The sequence below is a fragment of the Gossypium arboreum genome, chromosome 3 (genome assembly GCF_025698485.1).
Source record: "Gossypium arboreum isolate Shixiya-1 chromosome 3, ASM2569848v2, whole genome shotgun sequence".
NCBI classification, from domain to species: Eukaryota; Viridiplantae; Streptophyta; class Magnoliopsida; order Malvales; family Malvaceae; genus Gossypium; species Gossypium arboreum.
Genome location: NC_069072.1, coordinates 121883407 through 121904403, shown reverse-complemented (window position 1 = coordinate 121904403; position 20997 = coordinate 121883407).

Genomic DNA, 20997 nt, shown 5'->3' with positions numbered 1-20997 from the left:
TATCCAAAATCAAACATAAACAACTATTGATAAAACTAGATTACACATAACTAAGTAGAACATAAATTCACTATCCAAAAACCAAACATAAACAACTATTGTTTTGTCACATAGTAGATATCTTTAGACCTCAGAAGACAAAAAAATAAAAATAAAAAATTCAAATCTCCTCCATTTCTGTCTTAAGCCACGAAGCTCTAATCTTAGGATTAATTGATAAAAACAGAATTCTCTTGTACTTATTGAGAAATAATTTTAGTGAGAAAGTGTAGTAGACTAGCTTCTAGAACTTCCCCCAACATGCTATCAAGCACTTTGATTGCGTGTGGAATGCTATATGGATCTATAGCATGAGTCAAACTATATGTGGCTTGAATCATATTGTCAGCTGCATTGCATAATTTTTCAATTTGACCAGACAATCTTACAGCGTAACGCCTCAAAATTTTAAATTTTAACTGAGAAAAATCTGCAGTAATTAATTTCTATATTTCTGGTTTTGTGTTTAAAGTCTGGGGTTCGAATCGCATTGTCAAAGTTTTATTGTTTTTAAAACAACCTATAAGCAAGCTTTGCCTGTTTAAGTTCAATTCGTTGTGTTACTGTGACAAGAATGGGCCTGCTGGTTCACTAGTTAAGCATCTGTCTATATTCTATTTGGTACCTAGTTCGAATCCCATCATATGCGTTAGAGGGTATGGTTTTTGGCTATTTTCGGAAGAAGGTGGTTACCCTTTAAGAATCTGAAAGTTCTTATTTTCTTCTTTTACGTTAATTTTTTTATTTTCTTCCTTTCCTTTTTTTTTTTATTTAATCTTTTGTACTTTGATTTTCTCCAATTTCGGAACAAGTCAGTGCTGGTTGTTAGGTCATTGGAGTATTGAGGGTAAGTATTTTCGTCTTCTACTTTCAATGCGAATTCTATGGTGTCAACGAAAGTTGTCGAAATGGTTTAGTCGAAATAGGTTTTACCAAGTGGTGGAATGTTGTTAATTAATCGTTTGATTATCTTGTTTAGGCAATAATATCTCAAAATACGCTAGCCCTCCGTGTTAGTACAATATATTACATCTCGAGCAAGGTGAGTGTATAAATTGGAAGAGGTTAATGTCGAAAATTCTCAACAAGTTGATGTTAGATTAATGTGGTGAGAATGTGGAATTGATTGTGAAATTTTGGTTGCGAAATGATTAATTAGGGTCTGGAAAGTCTCCGAAATAGTTTCTAACAAAGCAAAATCAGGTGCGTAACGAAGTTCTCAAGTTTCGCAAGTTTCAGGTCGCCAAAAATGGTGGCTGTCGACGCCACACAGCCAGGCACACGAGCATAAGGCTACGTTGTGTGAGTCACACGGGCATGTGGTAGGCCGTGCGATCAACCGTGTAACTCACTGTTTGTCAAATTAGGACCACACGGGTTAGCACATGGGCATATGTCTAGGCCGTGTGTGGTCAAATAGCACAGGGTTCATATGGGTATAAGACATGGCCGTGTGTTTGAGTCGTGTAACTCGCTGTTTGTGGATTAAGAACCACACGGGCCAGTACACGGACATGTGCTTAGACCGTGTGTGTCACATGGGTAAGGACACGGCCGTGTGTCCAAGCCTTGTAACTCTATGTTTATAGATTAGTAGCACACGGGTACATGACAAGGGAGTGTAGCAAGCCGTGTGAGTCACACGGGTAAGGACACGGCCGTGTGACATTCATTATGGTTTAAAAACCCATTTTATGACTGTAATCGTTGTTGTGACTGGTATTAATTATCTGTGACTTGTTTAATATGAAATGAGATACAATGTGAAACTATTATTAATATACAAATGATATCTGACTGATAAATCTGTGATTGTAACATGAAATTCTGTGTTCTGAATGTGTTGGATTGGAGAAGTACGAAGAAGGAAGTATTCTGTTCTGAATAGTGGTTTAACCACTTTCTGATTGAATCCGAATTTGGCGTTTAACGCAAAATGTGTTAGCATCTATGATACGATTTTGTAACGTGTCAAACCGACACATTGGGGTGTGTAGGGATGGATGGACATCGAACGTCCTTAATGGTGTGTTGGGTTGGTCAGAGACAGTGTGTAGTGGTTGCAAACTAGGAAAAACTCTTGTGAATCTATTCTTCTATCGGGTCAAGCATGGTAGTAAACTTCTATCGTTCATATATGTTATCTGAGTATATCTGATCTGCTCTATAACGAGAATATGGATATTAGAACTATTTAACATTTTGAATAAGATCACTTCGTGATTGTATTAAAGTTGAATTACTTATCCTTGTTACGCATTGAGTTCACAACTCACTTTGTTATATTTGGCTTTCGGTGACTGTGATGATTCTAAAGTGACCCTAGTCGAAGCGGTTTCGGGACCGCTAAACCAAAGTCACCAAATTATTTGAATATGATAATTATTGTCTAAAATATGTGAATATGAATGTGTGAAAGTTTTAAGCTTGATTTAGTTAATTGCATGTGAATTTAGTTAATAGGACTTATGTGTGACACTTGTGAAATGTGATAGGTTAATCTATAAGGATCTATTAGTGCATGCAATTAAAAGGGTGGACTTGCATGTCAATTTCCCACTTAATTGGTAGTGGCCGCCATGACAATGAGGGTGGACAAAATGTGATGGGTAAAACATGTCATAAACATGTTATGTTAGTGTTTTATGGGAGGAATGATAAAATAAGGAGCATGGGTAATAAAATAATAGTGGTTAGTAGGAGGAGAAAGAGAAAAAGAAAAAAAAAATGAGCTAGGCTACTCTTCCATTGCCATGACTTGAGGAAGGAAGAAAAAGAGGATTTTCTTGCTTCATGTTCGGTTGGTTGGTGTTTAGGAGGAGGTATGTTTGATGTTGTTCCATGAAATTCATGCATGTTTTTAGTTGTTAGCTTGAGTTCTACCTAGCCCATGGTTTAAATCTTTGCTATGTGATGGAGATGATATTCGGCCATGGGTGTTGTCTTCTTGGTTGGTGTTTGATGTTGTGGTGATGAGGCATGAAGATGAGTTAAGTTTCGGCTAAGGTGGATTTGTGTTGATGTCATTTGCATGCTAAATGTGAAGGTTTGTAATGATACATGTGATGGTGGATTGATGACTCTTGGATTTTCCTTTTAGCATTTTTGAGTTAGACATTAAGTTCTTTGTTTAACCCATGACCAAAATTGAAATGGTATGGTGTCTTGATGCATTCGGCCATGGTAGGAAGTAGAAGAGAAATATGGTTGTTGATTCATGTTGTTTGAATGAAAAATGGCAGTAAGGTGAAGTGCAAATGTTAGTATTTGATTACTAGTGTATATATGTGTATTAGCCGAGTTTTGAACTTGAAACAAAATGGTATGTAGTCAATACAAGTAACCATATTTGTAGGAAGTATTAAGCATATAATTGGCCTCAACATAGACATGCATATTCGGCCACATGAGATAGATTGGTGTTGCATGTATTCGGTTATAGGCGAGCATAATGATGAATCTATCTTGACTTAGATAATCGGGTCAAGGAGAATTTGTTAAAGTGCTTAGTTAATTGATATTAGGTTAATGATGTGTGTATTCGGTCATAAAGGTGCACATGAGGAAATGTTAGATTAATTGTATTAAATTGCTCAATGTGATTAAAATGCGTATGACCATTTTGTATTTGAGCTAAAGGTGGCCATATGACCTATCAAACTCCTTGTCATATTCGCCATAAGCTAGCATAATGAGACTTTAATAAGTTAAATTTGTTTGAATTAGCTCAAGAGCTTAGAGGACCAAAGTTGGATAAGGGAAAAGAAAAAGTGATCGAATAGCCGCCGAAATCGTTCGACAACATCCGAGGTAAGTTTTTGAGTAATGGATCTTAGATTATGATTCGATTAGATCATGTTTTAAGTAAATCCAAAATCATGCTCTTTGTATGTAACTATTGAGCCGAAAATGATAATGCTTGATAAGTGACTTGTGTTTGAATTCTAGTTATGAAAATGAAATATAGATATGTCATGATTTATTGATATGTGCATGGATATTCGGATGATAACGGGCTAAGTCCGAAGGCATTTGTGCTAGTGACTAATTCGGGCTAAGCCCAAGGCATTTGTGCGAGTTACTATATCCGGCTAAGTCCGAAGGAATTTGTGCGAGTTACTATAACCAGGCTAAGTCCCGAAGGCATTTGTGCGAGTTACTATAATCGGGCTAAGTCCGAAGGCATTTGTGCGAGTTACTATAACGGGCTAAGTCCGAAGGCATTTGAGCAAGTAGCTATATCCGCTAAATTCAAGGTACTTGGTTTGGGAATGAGCGATCTTGCTGTAATAATTTCAATTAATACTCGTAAAATCCCAACGATGAGGCACGTTTCAGTATATGTATTGGAGTAGTTGATTCCTTTTAAATATTATTCGCCGGACAATTAATGAGCTTAGGCCTTTGGTTAAGTTGATCCCTTATGTGTGAATATAAGGGTTGGAAATGTGAAGTAGGACTGATTTTTGAGAATATGTGTATATGAAATTATCCGTTTAGTTATATGAATGCTATACTTGCTTGTGCCTAATTTCATTGCTCAAAACTTACTAAGCATTAAATGCTTACTCCGTTCTTTGAATCTCTGTTTTATAGATTTTGGTTCGTCACTATCGGACTCGGGATTGTCGAAGTCAAGTCGTTCACACTATCAAAGCCCTTTTGGTACACTTTTGGTTGAACTCGAAAATGGCATGTATAGGACTACCCTTTTTGTTGTTGGTCATGTACCCTTTGGTTTTGTATAAATTTGGATAGCCATGTGAAAATGGCTTATATATACTTTGAGCATAGCATTATAATCGTTTTGTTGTTGTCCATTGAGAGGTATGGAAATGTTTGGTAACGATTAGCCATTGGAATGGTTAATCATGATCATTTTGGTGCTTTGTATGACAAATTCTAGTTGATTCATGGAAAACCATGAAATAGGTAAAGTTTACCTTAAAAACAGATGCTAACAGCAGCAGTGGTGTGGATTTGAAAAATCACTAAAAATAGTAGGAATGGAATTAAATAGTGAATAAATTATGTAATCGAACCTTGATGAATCTATTTTCATATGAAAGTAACAAAACAATCATATAAGCCGTATTTTATGAGATGCTTAAGTTTTTGTGAAACAGGGCCAGAGCGATTTCTGGATCCCCTATTCCGACTTTGGAAATTAACTATAAATTAAAAAGAGATAATTAGAAGTCATGCACTATATGTACAGATTCCTTTTTGAGTCTAGTTTCTTTAGAAACAAACGGAATAAGTATTGAAGCCTTGTACAAGGAGATATCTAAGTCGTAATGCATGAAGGTCAGGGTAGTCGAACCCTGAAATAGGGGAGACTTTAACTAATAAACTGTACTAATTTGCTAGAACAAAAATTCTAGAAAAAAATTTGTAGATGGATATATGAGTCTAGTTTCAGGTAAAATTTACGAAACTGGTTTTCGAGTTTTGGAACTCAAGATATGATTTTTAAGGTGACAGTGACGCAGTTAGCCAGCTTGTCTGGAAATTTTTAAAATGGACTGTGAAAATAAATGAATTAAGTCTGTTAGCACCTCGTGTTCGACTCCGGCAATGGTCTCGGGTACGGGGTGTTACATGACCCACAGAACTGAACGGGATTGATGTCGGGGTAGCTCGGTCAACTTTTTTAGTTTATTATCGCTTAATATGAGATTATGTTGTTAATATGTTATAGATCTATGATGTTTAAGCACCAAAACCTTTCTGGTGACTATTTGAAGTTCTGTAATTAGGTTTATCTATCCTATTAACTTGTTAACGATTGGTATGATGTTTGTAACTCTATGAATTTAGTCTGGACGTCTAGCCAAGGGTTAGGGTGTTGCATACAGCCCCTCAAATTTGCTTTGAGGATTTCTTCCTCCCTATTTTAAAATGTGAAGTAGATATCTTAGATGTTTTTCTTTTCTGACCATTTCCATCAATGTGAACATCATTTCTCACATTTTCTTCCTCATTCTCTTCAGGTATGCCATTGTCAACATCCTAAAAAAATTCACTATGGAGTGTACTAGAAGAAGGTGCCCGTGCTCTATCACTGGTTACAACTACCCCCATGAACTGATGTCTAACTTCCCTTCGAATTTAGGATCAATGCCTGATGTTCTAAATTTTTTAGCTTTAGGCACAACCTACATATAAATTGGCAGTTTAATAAGAAATTATCAATAACATCATAAATAAGAACAAACAAAAATGTTAAGAATTATTAATGTACTTTTAGCCTACTTTCCCACCAATCATCTGATGTGTCAATGGTTCTTTTTGTAGTATTCCACCCTAGACCAATATCTCTGCCTTTAAGTTTCTTCCAAGCCTTCCATTATTTTTTCAAGTCATCTTACCTATTTTTAAGTTGTCTTTATGAATAAGCTTTGCTTGTTTGTTTCCTTCTTGAAGCTAGCCATTATTTTCATCCATCCATCTTTTGTGAAATGAGTACCAGGTCTATTTCCTTTCAATATCTCTTTAATAAAAACATCACAGAATATTTCTGTCAATCTCTTATCTGACATTTCTTTGACCTTTTCACCACTAACTTCAACCGTCGAAGTACTCATCTATTGTATATATGAATATATTTGTTTCAGCTAGTAAAGCAAACAAGAAAATTATAGATAGAAACCAAAGTCATTTACCTCTCAAGGAGAAAGTAGAAAAGGAAAAATAAAATAAAAAAGCATACCTTGAAGGAACAAAGATCAAAAGATGTATCTTTGAACAAGAAAGGCAAGTCCTTTTCTAATTTGCACTGGTTATAATGAACATGAATACAATAATTATTACATAATATTGCACAATTAAGAAAAAGAAAGATATTCTCATAAAAAAATTACGCGCAAAATTTGTACAAAAATTTATCTTCTGCCTACACTTTGGACACAACAGATCAAAAATTTGTGTAGTTTTTATATAAAAATTTACATAATGTCAATATAGGCTGTAGGGAGAGAATGACAGAGCAGGAATTGGTGAGTTCAAAATTAAATGCTTTCACAGAACAAACATCAAATTACTTAAATAAAAAGCACAAATATTGGAAGCTAAATAGGGTACCAAGGGAATGAAATGGAATCTTCGACATGGTGTTTTTAAATAAAGCAGACACAATAAATAAAGTTGTATAAAAGTTGGAATGTGAAGAAGCTTTTCTTTTCAATGGATCCAAGCAGTCTTATATATATAATTATTACTAAATCTCTCTCAAGTTTCATTTCATTACATGTAAACTTTTTGTATTTTATCAAATAAGGAGAAATCTTTAGTGTCGATTGTTTTTTTTTCCCCCTTTTGTTCGATAGCTAAATAGAGTATTGACGATGAGAAAAATATATATGAAAAACTCAACATGATTAAGCAAATCTAAATTTTGAGAATTTATAATAAAATATTAAAAGAAAAGTAGGAAGTACCTTGATATGAAGAAGCAACCTGTAGAAGTAGGAAAAACAATGAAAATGAACTAGGAATTTAAATTTAGGCCAATATGAGTTTTGTTGCCTTGCTCTATTATTAATTAATTCTACCACTGCAGTTCAAACCTTGAAACAACGAATATGTTTGGTTTTTTACTTATGATTTTGGATAAAAGAAGTTTGGTTGGGAAGTAAATGGACTTTAAGCAAATGGGTAATTTAAGCAAATTGCAAGAAAGACAAAACAAAAACATGAACTTTAAGCAAATGGGTAATTAAGAAAACATCAAAAGAACAAGTTTTTAACAAAAGTTTGGATAAAAGAACATACAAAAAACACAAAAAAAATGGAAATGAGATTTGGGATTTTGATTACCACCTAACAACATAGATTTCATGAGGTTAAACCACGCTCCAAGAGAATAATTAAACCATTAAACACAACCCTTATACAAAACTATGGAAAACACTCACCTAAAAATTCCTGGAGAAACAAAATCGCACAAAAGAGTAAGGTTGAAGGCCACACCAATTCGCAGGGTAGAGATTAACACAAAACAACAAAGAAATCAAGACAAAATAGCATTGTAGGCGTGAATAAAAGAAAGAAAAAGAAAGAAAGCAAATGAATGGAAGGAACAGAAATAAGGAAAGAAAAACAAAAAGAATAGCATGTGAAAATACAATAGGGAAACGTGAAGAATTTGGGAAAGATTAAAAGAAATAAAATAAAATAAAACTAACATAAATCCTAACCAAAATACACTCTGAAAACAAACTAACCAACCCACTAACACCACTATCCATAAAATCCCATATAATATGGTATACTACCACAACCCAACCAAAGACCTCTGACACATAAACCAAACACCTAATCACTGAAACAAATATTAATTTATGACAAAATTTAACAAATCTGAAATTTAATTTTTTGAGGCGTTATAACTTAACCTGAAAAAAGGGAAAAAAATGATAAAGTTAAATGGGGAATTGAAATGAGAAGATGAGATTAGGGGAGTAGAAAGAAAGAGAGGGAGAGAGCAACAAATACCTTGGAGGAAATGGAAGAAGAAAGAAAATGAAAGAGAAGGGAGAACCATAGAAGGGAAAGTATTGTATCTTTGATGGGGTGAAAATATGGGTGAGCAAAATTTAATTTGATTCGAAAAACTCGATAAAAAATTTACATTTTGAATTAAGTAGTTTGATTTATTTAAGTTAATCAAGTTATTCGGATCAACTCGAATAAAAAATTAAGTTTTTCGGTTTAACTCGAATATGAATTACACAATTCGAGTTATCCGAAAATCCGAATAAGAAAAGAAAAACTATATCGTTTTGATAAATGTTTACTTTTTTAAAAGTTAAAATTTAAAATAATTAAGTTAAAAGGTAAAACTTCGTCATTTTGATAAATGTTTATCCATTAATTTAAAAGGCAAAATCATTATATTATTCATGTAATTAAATAATCTTGTACTTTGTCTACTAGTTAAATAATTGGTCAATCTAAACGCAACATTAAGTATAAATAATAGGATTCGTTAACTCGACTCGATTTGACTCAAAATTTTTTGACTCGATTCAATTCGATTCAAAAAAATTCAAATTGAGTTCAGTTGCTAAAATAGGATTTGTGAACTCGACTAACTCGATAATTTTTGACTCGATTCAACTCGACTCGATCAAATACTCACCCCTAGGTGAAAACGTAATTAAGCTTTGGAAAAGTACTTTTGGGAGACAAAAGCTAAACATTTTAACTTCTCCATTTGGGGAAAAGTGTTTTTTTTTTAAACTCCTTCAAAAGCTACTTGTTTAGTATTCCTTTTGCTTCAAAAGTGCTTCTAAAAAGCATTACTAACCACTACAGCAAAACTGACTTTTAGCGGCATTTTTTTAGGCCTTTAGCGGCGCTTTTAAGCGGCACTAAAACTATTTGCGGCGTTTTAACAAGCGCCGCAAAAAACGCCGCTATAGATGGCGTCGCTAAATTTTGCGTCGTTTATTTGAAAAAACGCCACTAAAGGTCATGGCCTTTAGCGGCGCTTTTCCCACAAACGCCGCTATAGGTCATGGCCTTTAGCGGCGCTTTTCCCACAAACGCCGCTAAAGGCGCTTTTCCCACGAACGCCGCTATAGGTCATGGCCTTTAGCGGCGTTTTTCCCACAAACGCCGCTAAAACGCCGCTAAAGGTCATAAAATTTAAAAAAATATATTAAAAGATCATGAAAATATAAAAAAATTAAAATTCATTATCAAAATATTGAGAAGAATAATGCCCATAATTTAAATATAAAATTTTCTATTAAAATTCATTATCAAATTAAAATAAAAATAAAATATAGAATCAAAACTAAAATAAATAATAAAAATTAGATTAAATATAAATATAGAATCAAAATAATAAAACACCAAACTTGTATCACGCCCACCGTTATAAGTCACTAAAAGCAAGAAAAACAAAATGACTTAATTCATGGAATTCACGAATGTTAACATCGACATGAGTTTAAAACTTTGCCTTAATTGAAAGGATGTTCAAAACCGAATCCACAATAGATCGAAGCGACTCGGTTTATTGAAAGTTTCGAATCCCGAACGTGAATTCCAACATACCCCTACACCACATAAAAAGAACATTGCTTTACACTAAAATTAGCAGATTATATTAGAACATTGTTTACCTTAAAAATATGTATAAATTAAAATCAACTAAGGCTAAAATACGAGGAAGTGCTTCGACACAATTGCGATAAGTATAAAGCACTGATGCCATCTCCTTCCCATCCTGGATAAGTGTGTTCTGCCATGTCATCAAATACAAGATCAGAGATTAAAACAGAACACTAAAAAGTTTATCAACTCTCCAGAAGAAAGATCGTCCGAAGGATATTTTACTTGCTTTGCTCTGAACAATTCTCGTAATGCTGCAAGTACATGATATAAATGCCTAGAAATTTAATGGCTCAAATGATCACACAAAGTTATAAGACAGATGCACAAACCATAAACAAAATATTATGAACAAATAAATAAGATTATAACAGCAGTTGAAGCTTAAGATGACAAATCCCACAGTGTTAAAACACAAATAAATGATTTACCAACAACTCTCTCAAGCATCCTAATGGTAATAGGTTGAAATTCTTTGAAGTTCAAGATAAGATTTCGAATTTCCAATCAATTGCAAGCATGTGTTTTACAACAATTGTTTTCCTTCATTCACGGAGATATGACATATCCACCACCGCAAATAAGCATCAAACAATAACGTTGTAGATTAAGTTTTGATTTTCTTGCTTTTAAAATACATCTCCACATCGCTCCTTAACACACACACACATAAAAAAAATAGTGCATCATGTGTGCAGCAACCCACAAATTTCTATGTGGTATACAAGAAAAATGGCGAAATTGATCAAACCAAACTAAAGCAATAGAATATGAACCAATGAGCAGTATCCAAATTGAGAAGCCAAAGATGCTTCAAACACAAACCAATAAATTGCATGTGATCATGCACACATGAGATACTAAGGAGACAAGGCTCTTGTATGCTAAATTTAAACCAAAACCAGCTCATGTGACTTATAATGTATTTACTTATGTATAATGAGAATAATATGGTGAACTCAGAAAATGTAGAAAAGTTATCTTTTCTTATTATATATTTCAAGCATACATTACTTTTAAAGGCGAGCACGAACATAGCTTTTCTGCGGGGACAAGTCTTGTGAAACAACGAGTGATAGAGGATAACTGTCATAATATCAACCAAAATAAGTTAGTTTGCGTTTAACTTGATCTGTTCCAACTTTGAATACAAATGTTAAGAGTTCCCTCGAACAATTAGTACCATATGTTCCATCATCTTCTCTTCTCCAATAGCGCGCAACAAGAGATCCCTCCTTTTCTTTGCCCGAAGTATAATGAGTTAGAGAAGACATATATACGAAATCTCCGACTTGCAAGATATAATGACTAAATCGAAGTTTGGATCGACCAAGGTAACCAATCACTATAGAGTTGCTTGTGAACAATATCAAGATGACCATCAAGATGTTCAACCACACAACCCTTGTAGAAACAGAAGTCACATCGCAACATAATTTGCAAAATTACCCTCGGTTTTAGAAAAGAAACAGAAAGCATGCGGATAAGACAAAAAAATTGCTAGATGAATATTACTCTAATTTTGCACAACTTTAGGACATATAAGAGAGTATCGAAGCAAAAACAAATAAATATATATGCATTAAAACAAGCACCAAAATCGATGCTAAATCCTTACATAGAGTCATCTTGAATATAGATTTCTTCTTATGGTTTTGTGTAGCTAATAAACGTTTGTGGATTAAGAGTTTCTAAAGAGATTGGATTCATATTAACAAGGAAATAATTACTTGGTTTCTATTTCTATCATTCATCAAACTTAAGTTGACATTTCTTCTCTATTACAATGAAGTGACACATGAGCTCTAATGACTCATTTAAATATGGCCGATAAGAATAACAATCACAAGTGCGATCTGTTCCAACAAATCACAATGCTAGATCTACTATGATTGCTAATATGCATAGATCTAAAGTACCACTTGATATTGAAATTAAACCATGCCTCTTGCAAAAGAATATAAGAGCTTTATTTTAAGAAACTAAAGAGTAATTGGAAGCTTATTGTAATCTTGAGGTCCAAGAGACATAAGTGTTTGAAAAATGGCTTCAAGTTTCATCTACAATGCCCATGACCATGATTGCAAGATGGTCATCCCACGCCAATGGAGGAATGAGAGAAAAAGTCAAATGCAATTGCACGAATATCCTTGACTTGTGAATCAAAAGCTACCAACCTTTCTATGAGAATCCCTTTCTTTAGCTTCTTTAAACAGATTCGAGACTGCATTGCCTCATGGTTTTAGACAAATAACTCAATCTAAAAATCACAAATATTTGATTTGTACTTACCATTTTGGCATCCAAAGATTGTCCAAGGTGATGGTGCTACAACATCAGATGTCACTCTGTCCATCTTCGTGGATGAATAAAGAGTCCAGTCAAGAGAATTATTGTGATGTTCATTATTTGAACCACTCGACCTTCATGCATAGAATCCTTATAAGAAACTGATATATGGTTATAGGGAACAAATATGAGAGAATACTTGATAAAAAAGAGCATCATGTCCTATCACACTCATCAATACTTGATAGTGAATAATCATGTAGCCAGTGCGGTTATGACCATGAGTACAATGGATAAGAATATATTTATTCGATTTCTGACGTAGGAGAAATTGTGACACCTGATAAACAAGTTACATGGAAGTTTCAGTAAATTGGTCACAACACACTAGGAGCAAGTAGCTCACATCATACCATATGTAGATCAGCAACTGTACTACATGAATGAGAAGAAGTGGGGATGCATTACCGATTATAACATAAGTTCTAATTTATGTTTGTGATTACAACATAGTAGTTTCTTGTTTTTAGCATAACATGGAAACATATAACCCAGTGACCAGCCACAAATTTGGTTGTCAATTGATAAATGCATCATGGGAGTTGGGACTAAATCTATCACAGAAATTACATTTTAAGAAGAGATGAAGGCAGTGATTCTAGTAGATTCTGGAAATAACGGAAAAATATCATAGCAAAAAGTACCTCATAAACAAAAGTATTTATAGACGCATTCTCGTACAGCATCCCTTCCCTACATTGTATCTAGAACACAAAATAAAAAATTAAGCCATGGTGAAAGAAGTAAGAGAAGCATTAAACCATACTCAAACATCCACAAAAAAGTAGTTTACGGACGTTTGGGTTGGTTGATTTTCTTTTATCAACTCAAACCTAATTTTGTCTTTAACAATCTCATCTACTTCTTCATTGATTTCCTTTATTTTGGTAGCAATATTATAACGCTTGACAACTTAAGAACCGAAGAAAAGCATGAAACAAAGGGCATACCTTCCGATTCATTTAACGTAAGCGAGTCAAAGGATCTGCTTGCAAGCTAGCGAACTGCAGCTTCCACTCATCTAATACATCTTCCATGTCATAAGAAACATATCTGAACTTGTCTAACCAAAGTTTAACCCGTTTGTCCACGTATTCTTTCTCCTCTGCATCTTCAAGCTCCAACCGGTGTGCTTTAAAGTTGGTTTCAAGCCTTTTCACCTCTTTCTCAAAGACCTTGCACCGGACTCGTGCTTCGATTGCTTTATCAATGGTGATTGCGGTCATCGCTCCAAGATCACCGAAGCGATCGCCTCGCCATATCTTCAAACACAGATCGATATATTGGAAATACAAAATAGAGAGTTGCGATCGACGTTCAGTGGGTAACTAAAACACTGCGTAGAATTGATTTTGAGATATGGGTACTGCAAAAGCAGTGAGAATCGATGGATGCAGTGATGGAGTGTCTTGTGAAAATGAAAATGAAAAAAAAAAGAGAATCAAAGGGACTTCGGTGAAAATCAAAGGTATTTTGATTTGGGGATTTTAGGAAACCGATTTGAGGATATTGAATTGGGGGAAGTTTTATGGGATTTGGAGATTCAAGGTTTGGGGAACCAGAAAAACGACGTCATTTTCAATCTATTAAGAGATGTTTGTGGCGTTTTTTTACAAAAACGACGGTAAATCATCTCTTTTGCGGCGTTTTTAAAAAACGCCACTAAGTGTCAAGCCTAATAATTTTTCTCTTTTTTATTATTATTATTATTATTATTATTATTATTATTATTATTATTTACTAAAATGGGTAAATTTTAATTTGGTCTCTCTAATATATTTAAATTTCAATATTTTTGCATATACTTTAATTTTTAAAATTTAACTAATATTTAAAAGAATTAGATAAAATTTGAAATTTGAAATTTTAATTCTTTAAAATTTGAAATTATTTAATATATAGATTAAAAACAATCAGTCATATACCCAAAAAACTTTAAAATTATTTTAAATAATAGTATTTCAAATTTTTAACATATAATTTTCACACTAATTATCTTAAACCCTAAACCCCTAACCCTTAACCTATGTCCCTTTAACCCTAAAACCCATACGCACCTAAATCTTAAACCCTAAACCACATAACTCTTAAAACCCCAACTCTTAACCCCTAAACTTTAAACCATAAAACATAAACCCTAAACTTCTACCTCTTAACCTCTAACCCTTACCCCCTATCATCTAAACTTTAAACGATTAAAGTTTAACATATATTTTTATAATTTTGAAATGATTAAATCAAAAATTTTCCACTATTCAAATGGATGAAGTGCAATTTTACCTTTAAAATTTTTAAAAATTTCAAAAAACCAAAATGAAAAATTTTTCATTTTTAGAGGAGCACAGACCCTTTCAACCCCCTACTTATGCCCCTAAATATATATTAATTATATGGTTTAGGATTTAATTATTCAATATGATTCACTTGAGATTAACATACTATACACCCATGGCCATTAAACCTTAAACCATAAAACCCTAAACCATAGACCTTAAATATTAAACCTTAAACCCCAAAATAAATTTAATCAATATTAAGTATTGCTTCCATAATTTATTATGAACATAAGCTTTTACATTAATATCTATGTATATACACATCAACATCCATATGATGTTTTTTGGGGTTTAAGGTTTTAGGGGTTATAGTTTAGTGTTTATGGTTTTTAGGGTTTAAGGGTTATAGATTAGTGTTTATGATTTTTTGGGGGTTTAGGGTTTTAGGGGTTATATGACCTTTAGCGGCGTTTTGACCATAAACGCCACTATTGCTCTGGTTTTAGCGGCGTTTTACCAAAAACGCCGCTATTGCTCTGTTTTTAGCGGCGTTTTCCCAAAAACGCCGCTATTGCTCTAGTTTTTAGCGGCGTTTTACCAAAAACGCCATTATTGCTCTGGTTTTTAGCGGTGTTTTACCAAAAACGCCGCTAATGTATTAATTTTATGCGTTTTTGATAAAACGCCGCTAAAAACGCCGCTAAAGCCCTATTTTCCTATAGTGAACACAACCTTATTAAGTTGAACAAGCCACCTAGACTATGTACTTGAAGTCAAATATAATTTAAATAAAATTTACTTTTATAATTCTTCAATATAATTTTAAAGTAATTAAATTTTAGTATTCATAATTAAAATGAAAAAAAAAAGAATATATAAATAATTGTAAGGGTATAATTATTATTTAATATCTACCTAGTAAATAGATGTTAAAGGGTTTTTTCAAACCTAAGAAGGCAAGTGAGAACTTTTCAAACTATAAGGGTAACTAAATTTTACACTAAACTTTCGAGGTAACTGTTGTGTACATTAATTTAGGTTTGATAAAATCTACTTACCCTAAGTTTTAATAATAAATACATTAGCCCCAAGAATTATTTATTAAAATAAATAATAAAATGATAACTTTATCCTTTATTAATTAATTGTTATTCTATTTATTTTTGTTATATTCAATCTCAAAATTCAATAGTTTTTAATGAAAAAATAAAACTCTAACTAGTTATAAAATAACTTAATTATTATTGAATTAAATTATAAGTTGCATTATATTCTAATATAATTACATGTTAAACATAATATATTTGTAATGTATTACCCTTTATCCAACTCGATTGCTAGGTCTAAGTTACAGGATGTCACATCTATTGTTGGAGCAACTATTGTCAAATATATAACAATTATAACATTCAAAGATACATTCGAGTCATAAAAACATCCATATTAAGATACACAATCAATTCTGAGTCTCAATCAAGCTTACGAAAGCTCTTTTGTTGACTTAAGCATAAAATAGGACTAAATTAAAAAGTTTCCAAATGTGATAGGACGGTATCATGATATCCATGACTTGGTATCGCGATATCGAAGATAGAATCTAAACTTCAAAATATATCAGGTGGGTAACCATTCTATATCATCATTTTTCATACCAATTCATGCTCAAATATGTAATTATAAGTACCATACACACAGCACAACATATTACCAAACTTACATATACCAATTGACATTAACCTTCACAAGATCAAGCATTAATCAAAGTTTAAACTAAAACTATCATTTTAAGTTAACATAACAACACTTATGTGCATGCCACATAACTGAGTCTAAAAACGATGAAAAGACTACTGAATCTATGATAGGATAGTGCGAGCTTCGGGGTGATTCAGCCGACACATTTTGCAAATCAGCAATCTACAAGGAAAAGGGAAACAATTGGTAAGCATATTGAATTCTTAGTAAGTCTATATGAAACTTACTTAACTTACCTTCATAATTTAATAAATTGAACAATTAAAACACATTGGAATTAAGCAAGGAATTCCTTTGGAGTGTTATACTTTCATATGCAATTCAACAAATACATCAAATAGGTTAGTTCTATCATATCCCAAAAATAGGGTTAGAAGAATTGGGTTTGTGGTTGATTGATTGACTGGATTTAATCCTAAATATACATGATCGTTAAAGTGTGTTAATGTATGTTTTAGTGTAACTAAACATGATTTGTATGATCTATGTATGATATACGATATGTTAGAATAGGAAAAATTGGAATGAAAACACGAAATAGTATGTATAGGTGTCAATGTGTCATATGTAGGTTGAGCATGTTTTGTTATCTTTGCAATTGAGTCTTAATTTTTATGCTTTGCAATTGAAGTCCCTAAATGCTATGAAATGACTTGAAAATTTGCATGATTAAATCTTATTTGGATAATTCCATAATTTTTCTCTCAATTTTACAAAAATGTTTTACTAAAATATTTTACTAAAATTATGATTTAGTCCTTAAACTTTGCTTTAAAAATTAAATGAGTCTTACTTATAAGTTCTAGAATTTTCTTTCAATTATTGCCCTTATTAAATTATTTTATACTGTATACATGATTTAATTATTGAATTACAAATGTTACTAATGTCGTATGTTAAATAAGAAATGAATATCCGGCTTGATGGTTTTCGTGTATCTAAGTCATTTTGTTAGAGTTTACTAAGGGTGAAATGAATTAAAATATTAACATTGAGACTTGACTATGAGTATTAATTGTTATATATAGACTAAGATGGAATGTGCTAAGAGCTATAAGTTAAATAAGTTAATAAAAAATTGAGTAAACACGTAAGCTAATAAAAAATATACAAGTTGAGCCTGAAATAACTATATATAATTGAGAAATAAGATTAAGTAAGAAGTAGGTTGTAGGCTTAATGGATAAGTGTTAGCTTCCCTTCTTAAAAAGCATATATTCAAACCCCATTCCTCACATTTTTTTCCTTTTAATTTTTAGCAACCTAGGATAAAAACCACACTAAAATAAATATTGTTGGGGGGTAAAAACTAAATGAGAAATAGACTTAGGCCTAATAGTTAGCATGCTAGAAACCTTCGTAGAGGTCTTAAGTTCAAGTCCTTCCTTCCTTTTTAATTTTGAGCCCCTCTTTCCCTTTTTATTTCATAATTTCACCAAAAATGACTCAAAAACATATCAATACGATTAAGTATCAAAAGTAAACAAGAAATAATGGGCAATATCCCAATGGTTAAAGCATTAGTTTCCCATTGAGAACCTGAGTTTGAGCTGCTGCCTCCTCCCCTTTCATTTTAATTTCGCCCTTCCTCAAAATTCTAATAGACTTAGAATTCCACCATTTTTTTCTCTTCTTTTCCAAATTAGATTTACATATTGCCCCTTTTCAAATACTAACAGAATTTGCTCTCCATCTATCTATTTATTCTCTTTTTTTATTTTTTTCCCTTTTCTTTACACCATATTTTCATCCTAATCGTTAATAATTGTTTTATTTCCCCGAATCAAATAATCCTCCATTCAATCATTCTTTTTTATCGATTTTATAATTATAATCAATAAGATCCCTATTTTTGTCAAGAATTGGTAAGTACATCTCGTTTCTAAAGTTTAGATCTCAAATTTTCGTAGTATTTCTATCCGACGATAATCTTTCAATTCATACAGTTCTTGAAAAAAATTTCAATAACCTTAACAAATATTGAAATCAGCCATTAATTCATGTGTAAATGTTGTTTGAAGGACTTGATTTAGGTGAATCGGATCAGATTGAATCGTGAGGAACATTGTTCGTCAACATGGTGAAAGGTGTGTTTTCTCCTACAAGTGAATCGGGGCAAACCATACCTAAAATTAGGGTCACACAGTCTACTACACGGGCATGTAGACCATACGGCCCCTCACACAGCCTTGTGCCTTCAAAACCCTAGGCTAGTATGAATCTCACATGGCCTTGTCTCCCATGTATCTTAATTTTGCAATTTCCACATGGTCATGTACCCTTTATTTTACAGTTTAGTCCCTGAATAGTCCCCGATTTGTTTTAGAGTTGATAATAAGAGTACTGGGATGCATGATCTAAATGATCGAACTATTATTGTATATGCATGATATTATAATAATATATGCCTATTGCGTATGTATTACTGATTGTATATCCAACATGCCTTATGTTATCTTTAAACCAAACACATGATAAGCATGTCTTTTTCTACTGAATTGATCTATTATAAGAATATTATTCGTTACTATATTGAATTGTTATAAGCATATTGATTTCTACCATATTGTTCTATTAAAAGCATATTAAATGCTACCGTATTGATCCGTTTTGAACATGCCTTATTGCATTGCATGTGGTGGGACGATAAGTATAAAATATTGGCAGTTTATTTGCAATTTTTTCTATGTATCTACAACCACCATCTGCGGTGTTTTTTTTGTACATCCACAACCTATTGCAACTTTTATCTGTAACCATGTTATGCATCCATAGCTTGTGGCAAATTTTATCTGCACTATTTTAATGTGTACCCACAGCTATAGGCAGATTCCATATGCGATATTCTTGTTGTGTACCCACAGCCATTGGCAGTTTATTTGCAAACCATTGGTGGTTAAAACCACAACCCGGTGTGTAGGTGGATGGAGTTCAAGGGAACTTCCATTGTGGTGTGAAGTTGTGGGGTGGGATATTTTTTGTTACTGAAACTATATTGTATTCAATTATCCTCAAATCGATTCAATTCCTGATCTATACGATAATACAATTCAATTTATCAATTCCAAATACCTTATTTCATGTTATTATATCATAAGTCAATTCAATTTCACTTTTCGAATGCTTCCTAAAGTTTTGAATTTTATTCAATTTAGCCCCTAAAATCGAAATTACCATAAATTTCTAATTTGAGCTTCAGTTTCTAAACATATCTCAATTTCACCCTTCTATAACCTTCTATTATAAAAATTACAAAAATATTATACCAATTTTGAAATTCATGCACTTTAGTTATTGTGTTAAAAAACTAGCAATTAAACTTTATAAACTAGTCATTTTTCACTTCTAACCTTAAAATCTAACAATTTAGTACTAAAAACTTCAAGAAATCAACAATGGAAACTTTTGAAAACTTTAACATTTTACAAAAAAAACTTTAACTTTTTTAACAAATTGTTACATGAGCTTGCTAAACCAAGCTCCCAAGACCTCAAAAACATAAAAAGTACAAGAAATAGACTTAAAATCACTTAACGAATGAAGGACTAAAGCTTGAAACTCCAAACTCTTATTTTATCTTCAAGTTCAATTATGGGAGAAAAATATGATGAAATATGTCATCTTTTCCTTTATTTTTATCTTTTATACTTTGTTTAACATTAATTAATATAAATTAATTAAAATAAATCTTAATTAAATTAATCATAATATTAATTAACATAAATTAATGAAAACATACATCATCCTTCACTAACTATCATAACTAAAAGGTCTACTTGCTTAATAAGTCCTTTAGAAAATTAAAAATCAATAGCGATTAACTTTTACCACTTATACAATTTAATCATTGTCCCTTAATTAACTATCCAATTAACAAAATTAAGGGACCAAATTTCAGCCAACCTTTATATTAACCTCGTAAATATTAAATAATACTATTTATGAACTCGATCATCAAAAATGGGGGTTCCAAAACCACTATTTTCGACACCACTGAAAAATGGTGTCACATCCAAAAATCAGGTTAGTGGAAATTGGGTTAGTGAACCAAGAGTGGTCACGTCCTATTTTTGAATAAATGTTGTAGGAATTGTGTCATGTAAATTGATTTGGTTCAGTGGTTAAGTGTTAGTTATGTGTGTCTGAGGTATTGTGTTCAAATCCCTTCCCTTGAATTTTTATTATTTTTGTTCCTTCATTTGATTGTTCACATGTGGGTTATATTTTATTCTTGTTAGCTTGTTAACAAGAATGAGTTTTCTGGTTCAGTAGTAAGGCCTTAGCCTACCCTTGGGTCCCTAGTTTTAATCTCATTGTTGCTAAAATTGAATTAATTTTTGTTCCTGTTCTATTATGCCGCCCAGATAGTCAATGTGTGGGTCAATGCAAACTTTGATTCATTAGATAGGGTTAGTAGATAATTTGATATGTTAGGATTTTGTGTTATTTTATATAT